At 45.5% G+C, this 16,099-nt stretch overlaps 1 long non-coding RNA gene and 1 other non-coding gene across 4 annotated transcripts in view; both read left to right on the top strand.

Annotated features, from left to right (window-relative positions):
* Nucleotides 1–296: 296 nt before the first annotated feature.
* Nucleotides 297–16,099, top strand: part of LOC125170916 (uncharacterized) — a 75,089-nt gene continuing 59,286 nt past the window's right edge. For 2 of the 3 annotated variants that reach the window (XR_007154130.1, XR_007154131.1), the window contains exons 1-3: nucleotides 300–764; nucleotides 877–933; nucleotides 1,469–1,508. This is a non-coding gene — a long non-coding RNA (uncharacterized LOC125170916). Of the gene's footprint in view, nucleotides 765–876; nucleotides 934–1,468; nucleotides 1,509–16,099 lie in introns of all 3 variants that reach the window. The other variant, XR_007154129.1, reaches the window with a different exon arrangement.
* Nucleotides 12,590–12,696, top strand: LOC125171458 (small nucleolar RNA U13). The gene has a single exon (XR_007154361.1). It is a non-coding gene; the product is annotated as a small nucleolar RNA U13 (small nucleolar RNA).

The following is a 16,099-nucleotide window of genomic DNA, read 5'->3' as shown; positions in this document are numbered from 1 at the left end:
TGAGGTGGTGGGCTCCCAGGCCCCGCCAATTCCAAGCCCGCAGAGGCGGGGCGGGGGCGGGGCCCGCGGCCACGTGGCTTGGGGCGCGCGCAGGTTCCGAGCGCCAACCGCCGGCAGCCCCGCCTGCCCCGCCCCCGCCCCCGGCGCGCGGCCGGCCCCTCCCCGGGGCTGGAAGGCTGAAGCCCTTTGGGGAGCGAGTCCGGCCGGAGCGCGAAGGAGCGGGGCGCGGGCTCGCCTGGGCACCGGGGCCCAGGCCGGAGGGGGGGCGGTCAGTGCCGGCCGTGTAGGTGGGAGGCGCCGGGGGTGTAGCGGGCCACCAGGCCCTGGAGAACCACTGAGCTGGGGGCCGGCAGAGCTGGGACACCGCCCCCGGGTTCCGCCGTGGGGGCGGGGGCGGCGAGACCCCTCCCCCTTTTGTCTTAGGTACTCGGAGGTAGGGGGCTGCGCCCGGCCAGAGCAATTAGCCCAGCGCCGGGCCTGGAGCGACTGGGACTTGCAGTGTCCCGGCCTTGATTGCAATCACTGTGCGGGGGTGGGGGGAGGGGAAACAGAAAGGGAGTGATAACTGGGCTGACGGAGGATAACTGCCATTATTAAGCACCCGGGGCTGGCCAGGAGCAGTCACCGCCTCTTCCTTCCCGAGGGGGCAGCCGAGGCACACGGGATACAAGCATGTGTCCTGGAATTGTGGAAGAGGCAGAGCTGGGATACGAACCTGGGACATGTGGCTCCTGGCCCGCACTGCGCCACAATGAGGAAAACGTGTATGTGAAACAGGATTTGAAAACCTGGAAGGGTTTGATGAGTGGCAATAACCGGGCGAGCTCAGCCCTAATCGCCCGTGGGAAGACTTTTATCTTTATTTTTTCTTAATAGGCTACACTTTCCTCCACCGTAAAAATGGCTGGACTTAGGAAAACTAATGACTAATATGTAAGTAGTGCTTTGCAACGCATAAAAAAGCACTTTCAATTACGTTGTCGTAGGTAATGCCTCACAATTAACTCCCCTAGTAAGCTTTTTTATTAGCCTCCTTGGAAGATGAAGACATTGTGTCCTAGAGAGTTTTGTTAGATCAGGGAGCAGTGATAGAGCATTATATTGAATAAGTCAAAGGTTTTTCAGGATAACTGCCTTGGATGAGCATAAAACTCAAGAACTCGAACATCCTGGGACCTCATCATCTGCTAGTTTAAAATACTTTTGCTGAATCTGCTTGCCCTTCCCGACTGTCAACAAACTGTACCTACGCAACCCAAACTGCTAGGACACAGCTATTATTTTTAATATTTCTTTCGGGTCTTGGCTGTGCTGCGATGAGTCCTTCAGGCAAAGTCACAACTGAGAGGGAGTCAGATGGGGAGTTGGTTGCATTCTGAATATTCCGACTGTTTTGGGTCTTCTAAGTAACAATGATTTTGAGGGCATTGGTGATAAATAATAATAATTTTGTCCTTCCTATTGACAGGTCCACCTCCTAGCAAATGTTTGGAATGAACATGAGAAATGTAAGTAGGGATTTTGAAGTATCAGTTAAAGGAACCTAAACTGTTTATTTAGGAAATACTGGCAGTTAATGTGGTGATAACCATTTCAGGATGTATAAAGTTAATTGGTAGACGCTTATCAAATGCCCATTTTTGAGGAGTATATTTCATAATACATGGGGAGAGGTCTACACAGGTGGCAGGCAGTCTGTCATCACAAACACGACAGACACCCCGAGAGATGCAATTTTTTTTCAGTCCCCATGGGTCTGTTAAAGGGAAGATGGGCACTCTGTTTCCTAATGTCTGTGATGGGTACCAGGTGTTTTCTGGGCTAAATGTTTTCATTTATCCTGTAACCACTTTTATCCTCACAACACACTTAAAAGGCAGGAGGAGTTCTTATCTTTTTTAGAAATGAGACTTAAGCTTTAGGAAGGCTAAGTAAACCAGCCTTCTTGGAGCCAGAACAACTTTTCATTAAACCACACTTTTCACATTGTTGATCTGGGTTCAGAGACAACAAATATTTAACGAACATCTACTTACGCCAGGTGCTTTTGAGTATTTTATTGAATCCTCATGACAGGCAGTCGTGCCTTTTGCCCATTTCAGCCGATCACCTTAGCAATCTATTAGCAATCTATTGATTGCTTGCAATCTATTAGCAAGCATTCAAAGGAAATAGTCCACTCCCTCATGTAGGACAGGAGATAAGCATGTGGAAGTCCACAGGAATGTTATGCCCCCCCTTTCTAAATATGATGGGTGTTGTGGGGATACCAACAGCAGCAATTCCTTTAATATAGTCCTGACCTCTTCAAAAGGTTGGTGCAGAGCACAGAATGTGGGACTTGTATGACAAATTGAGTTGCAAGAGCATTTTTTCCCACTGGTGACAATTAAGTCTGAAAATGCCATTGGTTTCCTGTGATAGAGGCACACATAGTGATTAATGGCACTAACCATTGATCCGACACTTGGACCAATTAGCTGTTACTTATAAAAAAACATCAGGTGGAAATTCTGACATGGCTATAAGCCAGGCTGCGGGAAGGGGGCTGAATAGGTGGGCGAGGCACAGTTCCGAGTCTGAAGGGCCTTGGATGTTATTCTAAGACATTCGAGTTTTAATCTGTGGGCAGTGGGTGCCACTACAGTGTTTGAAAGGGAAGTGACAGGATGGGTATATACTTTAGGTGAAGTCCTACGGCAGAGTTGAGGATGGATTGGAGCAGGTGGAACTGGAAGCAGGGAGGTCAGGAAAAGAACTATTGCAGTTAGTTAATTGGAATGAACGTGGAGGTGTCCAGTAACTGATAAAAATGCTAACAGCTCTCATCCGTTGAGCTCTTCCTGTGTGGGGGGCTGTGTGTGCGTTATCTTTGAGCTAAATCTCATTATCCCCATTTTACGGGGTAGGAGGCTATGCAGGTGACTTGTGTAAGGTCACACAGTGACTAAGTGATAGAGCCAGAGTTCAAATCCACGTCTGTCTGAATCTAAAGCCTTAAGGCTGCAAATCTAAATCTATGTTGCAAACATAAACACCTGTGACTAGTATTAGGCAGACTATCCAGATCTTTGTACAGCGGAAATTGCCGTATAAAGTACCCGTCTGGTTGATTTGTATCTCAGACACATCCCAAATCTGCCCTCTTACCTCCTTACCCTACTACCCCGGATGAGTCACCATCATTTCCTACCTGTGGTCCTACAGTAGATGCCTATTTTCCCAGTGTCTTCACTTGCCAACTGAAAACCTATTCTTCACCTAACAGCCTGAATGATCTCTTTAAAATATAAATCAGGGGCACCTGGCTGGCTCAATGGGTAGAGCATGAGACTATTGACCTTGGGGTCCTGAGTTTGAGCCCCACGTCGGGCGTAGAGATTACTTACGAAAAATAAAAATGAAAATGCATAGAAGCTGCAAAAATGAAATACAAATCAAACTATGCCCTCCTCCTTCTTAAAACACGTGCCTGGTTCCTTCATCACTCTTAAAATCTGATTCCTTACCTTGAGTTATAGGGGCCTATATGATCTGTCAGCTACCTGCCTAGCCCATTTCATTTTGTTCCTTTCTCATTGAATTTCAGCCCTACTGCCCCTTCTTTCTGTCGCCGGAACATGCCAAGCTTGTTCTTGCCTTGGGGAATTTGCACTTGTAGTTTCTTTCTAGAATGTTCTTTTCCTAGATACTCTCATGTCTGGCTGCTTCTTGCCATTTAGGTTTCAGTTCAAATGTCTCCTCAGAAAGGCCTTTCCTGAGCACCCAATGTAGTTTGTGAAGCTCTCTACCGTATCACCTCTTAAAGTTTTCTTCATTGAATCTATGGCCACACCACCCTGAACACGCCCGATCTTGTCTGATCTCAGAAGCTAAGCAGGGTCGGGTCTGGTTTGTACTGGGGCGCCTGGGTGGCTCAGTCGGTTAAGTGGCCAACTTCGGCTCAGGTCATGATCTCACAGTCCGTGAGTTCGAGCCCTGCGTCGGGCTCTGTGCTGACAGCTCAGAGACTGGAGCCTGCTTCAGATTCTGTGTCTCCCTCTCTCTCTGACCCTCCCTCATTCATGCTCTGTCTCTCTCTGTCTCAAAAATAAATAAACATAAAAAAAAAAAATCTTAAAGCATCCGACTTCAGCTCAGGTCATGATTTCGTAGCTTGTGGGTTCCAGCCCCGCAAGGGGCTCTGTGCTGACAGCTCAGAGCCTGGAACCTGCTTTGGATTCTGTGTCTCCCTCTCTCTCTGCGCCTCCCCCACTCGTGCTCTGTCTTTCTCCCTCTCAAAAATAAATAATAAAAAACATTAAAATTAAAAAAAAAACTTAAAGTTTCTTCATTGAACTTACCACAATATACTATTTAGTGTTTATTTATTTTCTGCTTCCCTGAATTGTAATAGCTAAGACTTATCGAATGCTTACTCTTGTTAGCCACTATTCCAAGTGCTTTAATACGTATGTATGTATATATACATATGTATTTTATATACATACATATCTATTTTAATATGTATGTATAGATGTATATATATACACACACATACATATTAAAGTTTATTTATTTTGAGAGAGTGCAAGTGGGGAAGGGGCAGAGAGAGAATCCCGAGCAGGCTCTGCACAACTAACGTAGGACCCCATCTCGCAAACCAAGAGATCATGCATGACCTGAGCTGAAGTCAGACGCTTAACCAACTGAGCCACCCAGGTGCCCCTATTTTTTGTCTTAAAAAAAAAATGTTTATTTATTTATTTTGAGAAAGAGAGGCAGAGAGAGTGCATGCACATGAGCAGGGGAGGGGCAAAGAGAGAAGGAGAGAGACTGTTCAGCAGGCTCCATGCTATCTGCACAGAGCCTGATGTGGGCTCAATCTCACAAACTGTGAGATCATGATCTGAGCCAAAATCAAGAGCTGGATGCTTAACTAACTGAGCCACCCAGGTGCCCCTTCTTGTCTTTTTTATGCTAGCTATTCTGACAGGTGTAAGGTGATACCTCATTGTGGTTTTGTTTTGTATTTCCCTATGATGAGTGATATTGAGCATCTTTCCATTTGTCTGTTGGCCATCTGTATATTTTCTTTGGAAAAATGTCTATTCCGGTCCTCTGCCCATTTTTAAAAATTTTAATTTTCTTAATCTGTAAATCCAACATGGGGTTCTAACTCACAACCCCAAGGTCAAGAGTTGAGCATGCTCTACCAACGGAGCTAGCCAGGCACCCCTGCCCAGTTTTTAAATGTTTGTTTGTTTGTTTGAAAGAGAGAGAGGGAAGGAGGGAGAGAGCAAGCCAGGGAGGGGCAGAGAGAGAAGGAAAGAGAAATCCCAAGCAGGCTTTGCACTGTCAGCTCAGTGCCTGATAAGGGGCTTGAACTCACGAACTCTGAGATCATGACCTGAGTTAAAACCAAGTTAAAACCAAGAGCTGGACTGATCCACACAGGCGTCCCTCCCCTGATCATTTTTAATTGGGTTTTTGGGATTTTTGTTTTGTTTTAGCTTTGAGTTATATTCTTTATATATTTTGGGTATTAATCCCTTATGGGATATATCATTTGCAAATATCTTCTCCCATTCAGTAGGTTGCCTTTTCCTTTTGTTGATGGTTTCCCTCTCTGTGCAACAATAGCTTTTTATTTTGGTGTAATCCCAATAGTTTATTTTTGCTTTTGTTTCCCTTGCCTGAGGAATCTTATCCAGAAAAATGTTGCTAGTGTCATTATCAAAGAAATTAACTGCTTCTGCTTTCTTCTAAGAGTTTTATGGTTTCAGGTCTCACATTTGGATCTCTAATTCATTTTGAGTTTATTTTTGTGTAAGAAAGTGGTCCAGTTTCATTCTTTTGCATGTAGATATCCAGTTTTCCCAGTACATTTAATGAAGAGATCATCTTTTGCCCATTGAATATCCTTGCCTCTTTTGTTGTAGATTAATTAAGCATATGTGTGGATTTTGTTCCAGGTTCTCTATTCCTTTTTCTTTTCTTAATTTAATTTACTTAATTTATTTTTAAATGTTTATTTTTGAGAGAGAGAGAATGAGCAGGGGAGGGGCAGAGAGAGAGGGGGACAGAGAGAGTCTGAAGTGGACTCTGTGCTGACAGCAGACAGCCCCATGCAGAGCTTGAACTCACGAGCCATGACGTCTTGACCTGAGCCAAAGTTGGATGGTTAACTGACTGAGCCACCCAGGTGCCCCCCCCCCCCAAGATTTTATTTTTAAGTAATGTCTATACCCAGTGTGGAGCTCAGACTCAAACCACAAGATCTCACAACCCCAAGATCAAGAGTCACATGCTCTACCTACCAAGCCATCCAGGCGCCCCATGTGCTCATAACTCTTTACCGTTGATCTGTGTGTCCATTTTTTGTGTCCACACCGTACTGTTTTAATTACCACAGCTTTGTAGTATATCTTGAAATCTGGGATTGTGATAGTGCCAGCCTGCTCTTCTTTTTCAAGATTTGCTTGGCTATTCAGGATCTTTTGTGGTTCCAAACAAAATTTTAACTATGTGTTCTAGTTCTGGGGAAACCTGTACCCACACTCTTAATTAAGTGAGAGCAGACACCTTATCTTTCCCACCTCTGCGTCCCAGCACCTTGGACATTGCACGGTGTTTTGCAGGCTCTTAATTACAATCGTGGAATGAAAGATTGTAGTCACAGTAGAAATCGAACTACATTATTAACCAGAAGTTAGGAATTAGCCTTGATTCTGCTCTCTGCCACTCACAATTCCTTCTGCAAATTCTGCAAAGAAGCAGAACTTCTCACCTACAATATATATCTCCATATGTCCACTTGCTGTGTTCCCACTGCTACCACCCTTCTCCAGTTCTTGGTTGACTTTGTCCTAGATGTCACTACTACCTCCCAGTGGTTACCTAAATCGCTGGCCTCAGGCGCCTCTTCTGACTGCTTATTGGTATCTGCTGAAGCAAAGAATCAGGTGCACTATTAGGGCAGAAATATATTTTTTTAAGCTTGTTTATTTTGAGAGAGAGAGAGAGAGAGAGAGAGAGAGAGAGAGAGAGAGAGAGAACTGGCAGGGGAGGGGCAGGGAGAGAGAGAGGGAGAGAGAGAATCCCAAGCAGGATCCCGTGTTGTCAGTGCAGAGCCCAGCGTGGGGCTTCATCTTGCAAACCATGAGATCGTGACCTAAAGGGCAGAAATGTGTATTTCTGTTGAATGGAAATTTCCTGGCTGACCCTAGCGTGTTAGTTTGCTGTAACAAAGTGCCACAGACTGTGTGGCGTAAACAGCAGAAGTTTACTTTTTCTGGAGGCCGGAAGTCCAAGATCAGAGTGTCGGCAGGTTTTCTTTCTTCGGAGGCCTCTCTCCCGGGCGTGCAGATGCCAGCTTCTCACTGTGTCCTCCCATGGTCATTCATCTGTGCGCACGTGTTTGTGCCCTAATCTCTTCTTATAAGGATACCAGTCATAGGGCCCACCTACATGACCTCATTTTACCTTGATTATATCTTTTTTTTTTAATGTTTATCATTTTTTGAGAGAGAGAGAGAGAGCAGGAGAGGGGCAGAGAGAGAGGGAGAGAGAGAATCCTCAGCAGGTTCTGTGTTGTCAACTCAGAGTCCGACACGGGGCTTGAACTCACAAACTGTGAGATCATGACCTGAGCCAAAATCATATGCTCAACCAACTGAGTCACCCAGGTGCCCCTACCTTGATTGTATCTTGGCCCTGTCTCCAAATACAGTCACAGTCACAGATTTAAAGAGGTTGGGATGCAGCTGAGCCCATAACACAAGTGACATCTGTCTGGTGCTGCACAAAGCTGCCGGCTTGAGGTAGTTTCAGCAGGAGCTCACACTACATTCCTTTAGGTGCCATCCTGTGTCTGCAAAGCTGAGTTTGTTAGATGTTGTTGTGATAAAAAGTATTGTGTGTGATGTGGAACCAGAAATGATTCCTGATTCCGAGGTTTGAGGAGGTGTGCAGTGCTAAACAGGCATTCAGTTCTTTGGACAGAAATACTGAGTTTGTTCGGGCTTATCTGCTTAATGAACAGAACTGTTAGGTATTTCTGGAGACCTAGGGACTCATGAAACAATTAGTGAAACACTGGCTGCCCCATGAATTGTGAAAAGTTGGGAGCCTTTACTCCAAACAAGTCAGCAACACCAGGGGAATATTTTAATTCTACAGATTTCCCCACGTCCCACCCGAGACCCTATTGAAAAAAGTATCTGGGAGTTGAGCCCTGGGTCAGTTTCAGGATCCACTGGTCTAGCCTAACCCTTTCATTAAGTCCTAGAAAGGGAAATCTTTTGCCAGAGGTCATACAGCAAGTTAGTGGCTGAGCTGGGACTAGAATCCAGATTCTAAAGGAATCCATCAGATTCTCTTCCTCTTCATCAGCATTTCCCATAGCCACACCTGCAGATGTTGTCATGACCATCTGCTGCTTAAAAACCGACATGGCCCAGGGGCGCCTGGGTGGCTTAGTCGGTTCAGTGTCCAACTTCCGCTCGGATTGTGATCTCGCGGTTTGTGAGTTTGAGCCCCGCTTTGGGCTCTGTGCTGACAGCTCGGAGCCTGGAGCCTGCTTCAGATTCTGTGTCTCCCCCTCTCTCTGCCCCTCCCCTGTTCATGCTCTGCCTCTCTCTCTCTCTCAATAATAAATAAACTTTAAAAAACAAAACAAAACAGACATGGCCCTGACCTCAAAGACAGCAATTACACGGACAAACTCCATATTGAATACATCAGTTGCATTTTAAAAATTTATATCGTATAAGATCTGTATGAGGAAAACCGCGAAACTCATGAAAGATTTTAAAGATTAAGTAAAGGGAGAGATATTTCATGTTTATGGATGGAAAGACTCCATATTGTCAAGATGTCCGTTCTTTTCAACTTGATCTATAGATTCAGTTCAATCTCAAGATCCCACAAGTTCTTTTGTGGATTCTAAAGTTTGTATGTAGAGGCAAAAAGAATAACTAAGCATTGAGAAAGAACAAAGTCAGGGGCGCCCAGGTGGCTCAGTTGGTTAAGCGTCCGAGTTCAGTTCAGGTTGTGGTCTCGCGGTTCATGAGTTCGAGCCCTGCGTCGGGCTCTGTGCTGACAGCTCAGAGCCTGGAGCCAGCTTCTGATTCTGTGTCTCCCTCTCTCTGCCCACCCCCCCCCCCAAAAAAAAAATAAACATGAAAAAGAAAAAAAAAGAAAAAGAAAAAGAGCAAAGTCTGAGCGATGCGGGCAGACCAGGTCCAAGGATCTAAAGGGGTTCCTACAGGACCAGCCGAGAGGATCCCTAGCTGCACGCAGGGTAGAGATCCAATGCAGGCCAGCAGGAGGTGAGAGGAGAGTTTACTGAAGGTGCAAAGAGAGTGCAGGTACAGAGTGTCTGGGAGACTGAGAGAGGAAAGGAGAGGGTCTCATCTTTGCTCAGGATCTGGGGTTTTGACTGAGGCTTATAGTCTGGTGTATGTGCCCTCTCAGGCATCAAGGAACCCGTTAGAACAAAGACAAAGGCTCAAGTGTTATTCCTTGGCGCCAGAGGGTTTTGGCATTGAGATGTCTAGCACCTGTGGTCTGGAATACGCATATGATGGTTCTGTTGGTCGTTCTCAACTGGTCCTCCTTTAGATGTTGTCTATTCTGAAGAAATCATGAACTCCTTGTCCCTTACAAGGAGGATGTCCACTATGTGCATTAGGAGGCTTGTGTGAAGTGAGGTGTGCAGGTCCTAGCAAGATTGGAAGTGGGAAAAGGAGCAAAAAGCAGATTAAAAAAAATTTTTTTTAATGTTTGTTTATTTTTGAGAGAGAATGAGTGGGGAAGGGGCAGAGAGAGAGGGAGACACAGAATCCAAAGCAGGTTCCAGGCTCCGAGCTGTCGGCACAGAGCCCGACGCGGGGCTCGAACCCACAAACCACGAGATCATGACTTGAGCCGAGGTGAGATGCTTAACTGACCGAGCCACCCAGGCACCTGGCAAAGAGCAGAGTTTTATGGAGTCTTTTGGTTTCTCCATCTCCAGAGGACTGATACCACCCAACTTCAAGACTTCCTAGAAAGCTACAGTAATCAAGCCAATGTGGTATTGGTGAGGAATAGACAAATAGGTCAATGGAACAGAATGGAAAGCCCAGAAATAGACGCACATAAAAACAGTTGACTCCTTGACCAAGGAGAAAGGCAATGCAATAGAGCAAAGGTAGCCTTTTCAACAAATGGTATAGAACAATTGGGCATCCATATGCAAAAAAAAAAAAAAAAAAAAAAAAAAGAATCTAGACATAGACCATACATCCTTGACAACTTTTTTTTTTTTTTAATTTTTCTTGAGTTTATTTATTTATTTATTTTGTGAGAGAGCGAGAGCACAAGCAGGGGAGGGGCAGAGAGAAGGAGAGACAGAATCCTAAGCTGGCTCTGGACCATTAGCCCAGAGCCCTATGGGGGGCTCGAACCCATGGACCTTGAGATCATGACCTGAGCTGAGATCAAGAGTTGGATGCTTAACCGGCTGAGCCACCCAGGCACCTCAATCCTTGACAAAATTTAACTTGAAATGAATCGTAGACCTAAATGTAAAATGCAAAGCTATAAAACCCCTAGGAGATAGCATAGGGTAAAAATATGGATGACCATGGAGATGGTGATGACTTTTTTAACTTTTTTCTTCTTGAGAGAGAAGGTAAGAGCACATGAGCAGGGGAGGGGCAGAAAGAGAAGAAGAGAGAATCCTAAGCAGGCTCTGCACTGATAGCAGAGGGGATCAGTCTCGCAACTGTGACATGTTCACTTGAACCGAAATCAAGAGTCAGACACTTAACCAACTAAGCCACCTAGGCGCCCCAAGATTTTTATTTATTTATTAAAAGTAATCTCCACCCATTGTGGGGCTTGAACTTAACAACCCTGAGATCGAGTCCCACGCTCTACCCACTGAGCCAGGCAGGCGCCCCATGGTGATGACTTTCTAGATACAACAAAGGAGTGATCCATGAAAGAAAGAATTGAGAAACTGGACTTCATTACAATTAAGAATTTTTGCTCTACAAAGGACATTGTCAAGAGAATGAAGAGCCAGACTGGGAGAAAATATTTGCAAAGGACATCTCTGATAAAGGACCAAGATCCACAATATAAAAAGAACTCTTAAAATGCAATGATAAGAAACTAACCTGATTTTTTTTTTTAAATTTTTTTTTTTTCAACGTTTATTTATTTTTGGGACAGAGAGAGACAGAGCATGAACGGGGGAGGGGCAGAGAGAGAGGGAGACACAGAATCGGAAACAGGCTCCAGGCTCTGAGCCATCAGCCCAGAGCCTGACGCGGGGCTCGAACTCCCGGACCGAGAGATCGTGACCTGGCTGAAGTCGGACGCTTAACCGACTGCGCCACCCAGGCGCCCCTAACCTGATTTTTAAAATGGGCCAGAGATCTTAATAGACACAACAGATGGCAAGTAAGCATATGAAAAGATGCCCTACATCATGTAACAGCAATGAACTGCAAAAAAACGAGGTGCCAGTATACACCCATTGGAATCGCCAAAAAGTAGAATACTGACAGCAGATGCTGGCAGGGATACGGAACAGCAGGAACTTTCATTCACTGGTAGTGGGAATGCAAAATGGTACATTCAATTTGGAAGACAGTTGGATGGTTTCTAACAAAACTAAGCATAACCTAACCCTACCGTCCGGCAATTGTACTTCTTGGTGTCCACTCAAAGGAGTTGAAAGCTTATGTCCACACAAAAACTTGCATATGGACGTTCGTAAGTGTCTTTCTTCGTAGTTGCCAAAAGGCAAATGGAGAGATAAACTGTGGTCCATCCGGACAATGGGATATTATTCAGTGCTAAAAAGAATCGGTCTAGCAAGCCATGAAAAGACAATGGAGGAACCTTGAATGTGTATAACTAAGTGAAAGAAGCCAATCTGAAAAGACTACATGCTGTATGAGTCCACTTATACGACATTCTAGAATAGGTAAAACCATGGAGACAACAAAAGACCAGTGGTTGTTAGGGGGAGGGAGAGATGAAGAGACAAGGGCACAGAGGATTTTTAGGGCAGTGAAAGTATTCCATGTGATGCTATAATAATGGATGCGTGTCATACGTTTGCCTAAACTCACAGAATGTACAACACCAAGGGTAAGCCCTAAGTAAACTGTGGAGTTAGGATGATAATGATGTGTCCGTGTAGGTTCATCAGTTGTAACAAATGTACTGCTCTGGTGGGACATGTTCACAATGGGGGAGGCCATGAATGTATGCGGGCCAGGGGCGTATAGGAAATCTCTGTACTTTCCACTCAATTTATTTTTTATTAAAAATTTTTTCACATTTATTTTTGAGAGACCGAGTGAGATAGAGTATGAGCGGGATAGGGGCAGAGAGAGAGGGGGGACACAGAGTCTGAAGCAGGCTCCAGGCTCTGAGCTGTCAGCACAGAGCCTGACACGGGGCTCGAACTCATGGACCATGAGATCATGGTCTGAGCCGAAGTCGGATTCTTAACTGACTGAACCCCCCCAGGTGCCCCTCTTTCCACTCAATTTAGCTTTGAACCTAAAACTCTAAAAATCAGAAGTCTAATAAAAAATGTTTGTAGAACCTTTTGTGGGTCATAGATGTGATGATTGAGAGTTCATGCTGTTACTGTGTGAGATGTGCTTCCCTCAGACCTTCTTATGGCACTGGCACATTACCTGTCTGACGTGGAAACAAATGTATCTAGAAGCTCATAATAAACAAGTTTAAGTATCCCCATTAGAGCTACCCATTTAGTGAAGTAAAAAGAGGGCTGTGGGAATTATACAACTCTAAGCAATCAAAAAACATTTCAATGAGTATTTACCATGTGCCTTTTGAAAGACAGGGAAATATAAAAGAAATATAAAAGGTTGTTTCTGGGATATCTGGCTGTCTCGGTAGAGCATGCAACTCTTGATCTCAGGGTCGTGAGTTCAAACCCCACATTGAACGTAGAGCCTATTAAAAAAGATAATAGAGGCACCTGGGTGATTGAGTTAGTTAAGTTTCTGACTCTTGATTCCTGCTCAGGTCATGATCTCGAGGTCATGGGGTCAAGCCCCACATGGGGCTCTGCACTAACAATAGGAAGCCTGTTTGGGATTCTCTCTCTCTCTCTCTCTCTCTCTCTCTCTCTCTCTCTCTCTCTCTCTCTCTCTCTCTCTCCCTCCCTCCCTCCCTCCCTCCCTCCCTCCCCCCTCTCAAAATAAATAAACTTAGAAGAAATAAAATAAAAAATAAAATAAGAAAATCTTGGAGCACCTGGATGGCCCAGTTAAGTGCCAAATCTTGATTTCGGCTCAGGTCATGATCTTATGTTCGTGGGATTGAGCCTCACTCTGGGCTCTGCTATGAGCATGGAATCTGCCTGATCTCTCTCCCTGTCTTTCTATCCCTTCCCCCTCACTCACTCACTCTCTCTCTCACTCTCTCTCTCTCTCTGTAAATAAATAAATAAACATTAAAATAATAAAATCTTGTTCCTGCAAAGTTAAAAGTCCAGTTCTTTGTCCTGAATTGTGATAAATCAATAATACAAATGAACTTTAGAACTACCGCCCCCACCCCCTGCCCCCACCGCTCTGTTCCATCCAACTCTGTATCTGTAATTCAGAGGTCGAGAAAAAGTGTTCATTGTTAATGGTGTGTTCCCTAGCAGATGTGTGACATCTTGTTTGCCTCAAGTGACAGAAGGAATATAAAAAAAAATACTCTGTAAACTATAAAGTGCTTTACGGAAACAGATTATTAGCGTTGCTTTGTGAGATGAACAGCTTAGTTCCAGTACCTGTTGAAATAATACAGTGAGGGGCACCTGGGTGATTCAGTCGGTTAAGCATCTGACTTCAGCTCAGGTCATGACCTCACAGTTCGAGGGTTCAAGCCCCGTGTCGGGCTCTGTGCTGACAGCTGAGCCTGGAGCCTGCTGCAGATTCCATGTCTCCCTTGCTCTTTGCCTCTCCCCTGCTTGTGCTCTCTCTCTCTCCTTCTCTCTCTCTCTCTCTCAAAAATACGTAAGCATCAAAAAAAAAAAGCATACAGTGAAATAAAAGATGGCATAGAATTTGAACAAGGGTTAGAAAAGAACCATGAGGATTTTCACTTCTGGTCACTTGAGAATTCCACTACTAACCAGATCTGAGAAGGCAGATGGGAGCCTTTAAGCCCTGTGGAGAACAGAGATTAAAATGTTTTTGGAACATGGAACCCAAGAAGAAAGATGAAGGGATTAGGTCTGTGAAGCCCAAAGAAGATAAGGTGTCTTTATTTATTGGGAAGATAAAACTAAGGGTGTCTTGTGTTGAAATAGGTCTGGGGGATCTGGAAGATTTCTCTGCCGCCACCACTGGGAACACTGGGAATCGTATTTGGGTTCTGGGGATAAGCCCAAGGCCCTCTGAGTTCTCCCGGGCACTTCTCTGATGTGTCTTCTGCTTGAGAATATGCTCAGACGGCCATTCTGAATACAGAACTGCTCTAAAAGCCAGGCTTTTAAGGTGGGTTGTGTGGGGAGGAAGGTAGCCAGCTATGCCCCTGAGGCTTTTCACTAATAGTGGTCTCAGAAAGTGTTAAGAGTTGCTCCCTTGGCTAAGAATTCTTCAGGAAAGTTAACTCAAGAGGCACGTGATTCCCTGATTCCCCGTCACCAGGCACTCCTGGCCCCTTAGGAAGCTGTGACATTGGTAGTTACACCCTCTTTTCGGTGGCAGATGAAAACATAGAGCTTTGTTTGGAGCAGTTCCTAGTGGTTAGCGTTCCACAGAGATGCCACCGGGACTTGGGCAGGTGGCTGGTGACTATTTCACAAACATGCAGGGTTTTAGTGCAGGAGCCGCGCAGGGGTTGGGTGGAGAAGGGCAGAAATAAAATGGTTTTGGCACATGGGAACCCAGGAGGAAAGCTGAAGGACTCAGAACCGTCCCCGCCACCTAGTAAGTCCTGTGTGTTTGTGGGAGCTCTTAAGAGGGGGCGGATTCCATGTTTAAATTGGGTGGCGAGATTGGAATCGACTTGAAGAAGGTGAGGGAATCTGCTCAACTGGTCTCTGAGGAAAGAGTATTCCAGGCAGGATGAACGGCCATAGGAAAAAGTCTGGCAAGTTCCACAGCATCGCAGACACCCTGGGGCTGGGTTGGGTGAGAGACTAGAAAGGAAGTGTTCCTGCTTACATGAGGCCCGTGAGGCCCTGGTGAGGATTTGGGCTTTCACTCTCAGTGAGATGGAACCACACGGGTGGGTGGTTCACAGAGGAACAGCAAGAGTCGGTCTTTCTCTCTGGCGTACTAGGAATAACCGGGGAGTAGTGAGGGGCAAGGGTTGGAGTAGAAAGACCTGGCAAGAGGCTCTGGCAAAATTGGACAGGATATAGTGAGGCCAGAGTAGTCAGAGGAGGTGTGAGGAGAGTCTGATTCTGGAAACGTTGAGAAGCCAGCATTCACTCCTGAGGGACTGGTACAGGGCAGTGAGAGTGTGCCCAGCAAAGTTTGCGGTCTTTCTTTTAAATTAAAAAAAAAAATTTTTTTTTCAACGTTTTTTATTTATTTTTGGGACAGAGAGAGACAGAGCATGAACGGGGGAGGGGCGGAGAGAGAGGGAGACACAGAATCGGAAACAGGCTCCTGGCTCTGAGCCATCAGCCCAGAGCCTGACGTGGGGCTCGAACTCACGGACCGCGAGATCGTGACCTGGCTGAAGTCGGACGCTTAACCGACTGCGCCACCCAGGCACCCCTGCTGTCTTTCTTCATATGCGTAGTGACCCTGTGTTGTTTAGTCTGAGTTGGAGGGATGTGGTTGCCATCGAGTGGTTGTGGGAAATAATAGATTGTTCTCTTCATTCAGAGTATTTGTTGAGCACCCACTACATGTTAGGCATACGATGATGAAAAAGACAAGCTAAGGTCATTATCCACATGGAGCAGCCATTCCAGTCAGTAGAATTAGACAGTAAATATGTAAACAGTGCCAACCAGGGGTAAGGGCTATGGGGAAAATAAAATGGGGTAATGTGACGACACCTTGGGTTGCTCAGTGTCAGGGGCTGGAAGAGCCCTCTGTGGAGGTGACATCTGCCCTGATGTCATTCATCC

Source organism: Prionailurus viverrinus, chromosome B4 (genome assembly GCF_022837055.1).
Source record: "Prionailurus viverrinus isolate Anna chromosome B4, UM_Priviv_1.0, whole genome shotgun sequence".
Classification (NCBI taxonomy): Eukaryota; Metazoa; Chordata; class Mammalia; order Carnivora; family Felidae; genus Prionailurus; species Prionailurus viverrinus.
Note: the sequence above shows the minus strand (reverse complement) of the source record. Positions and strands in the feature narration are given on the sequence as shown.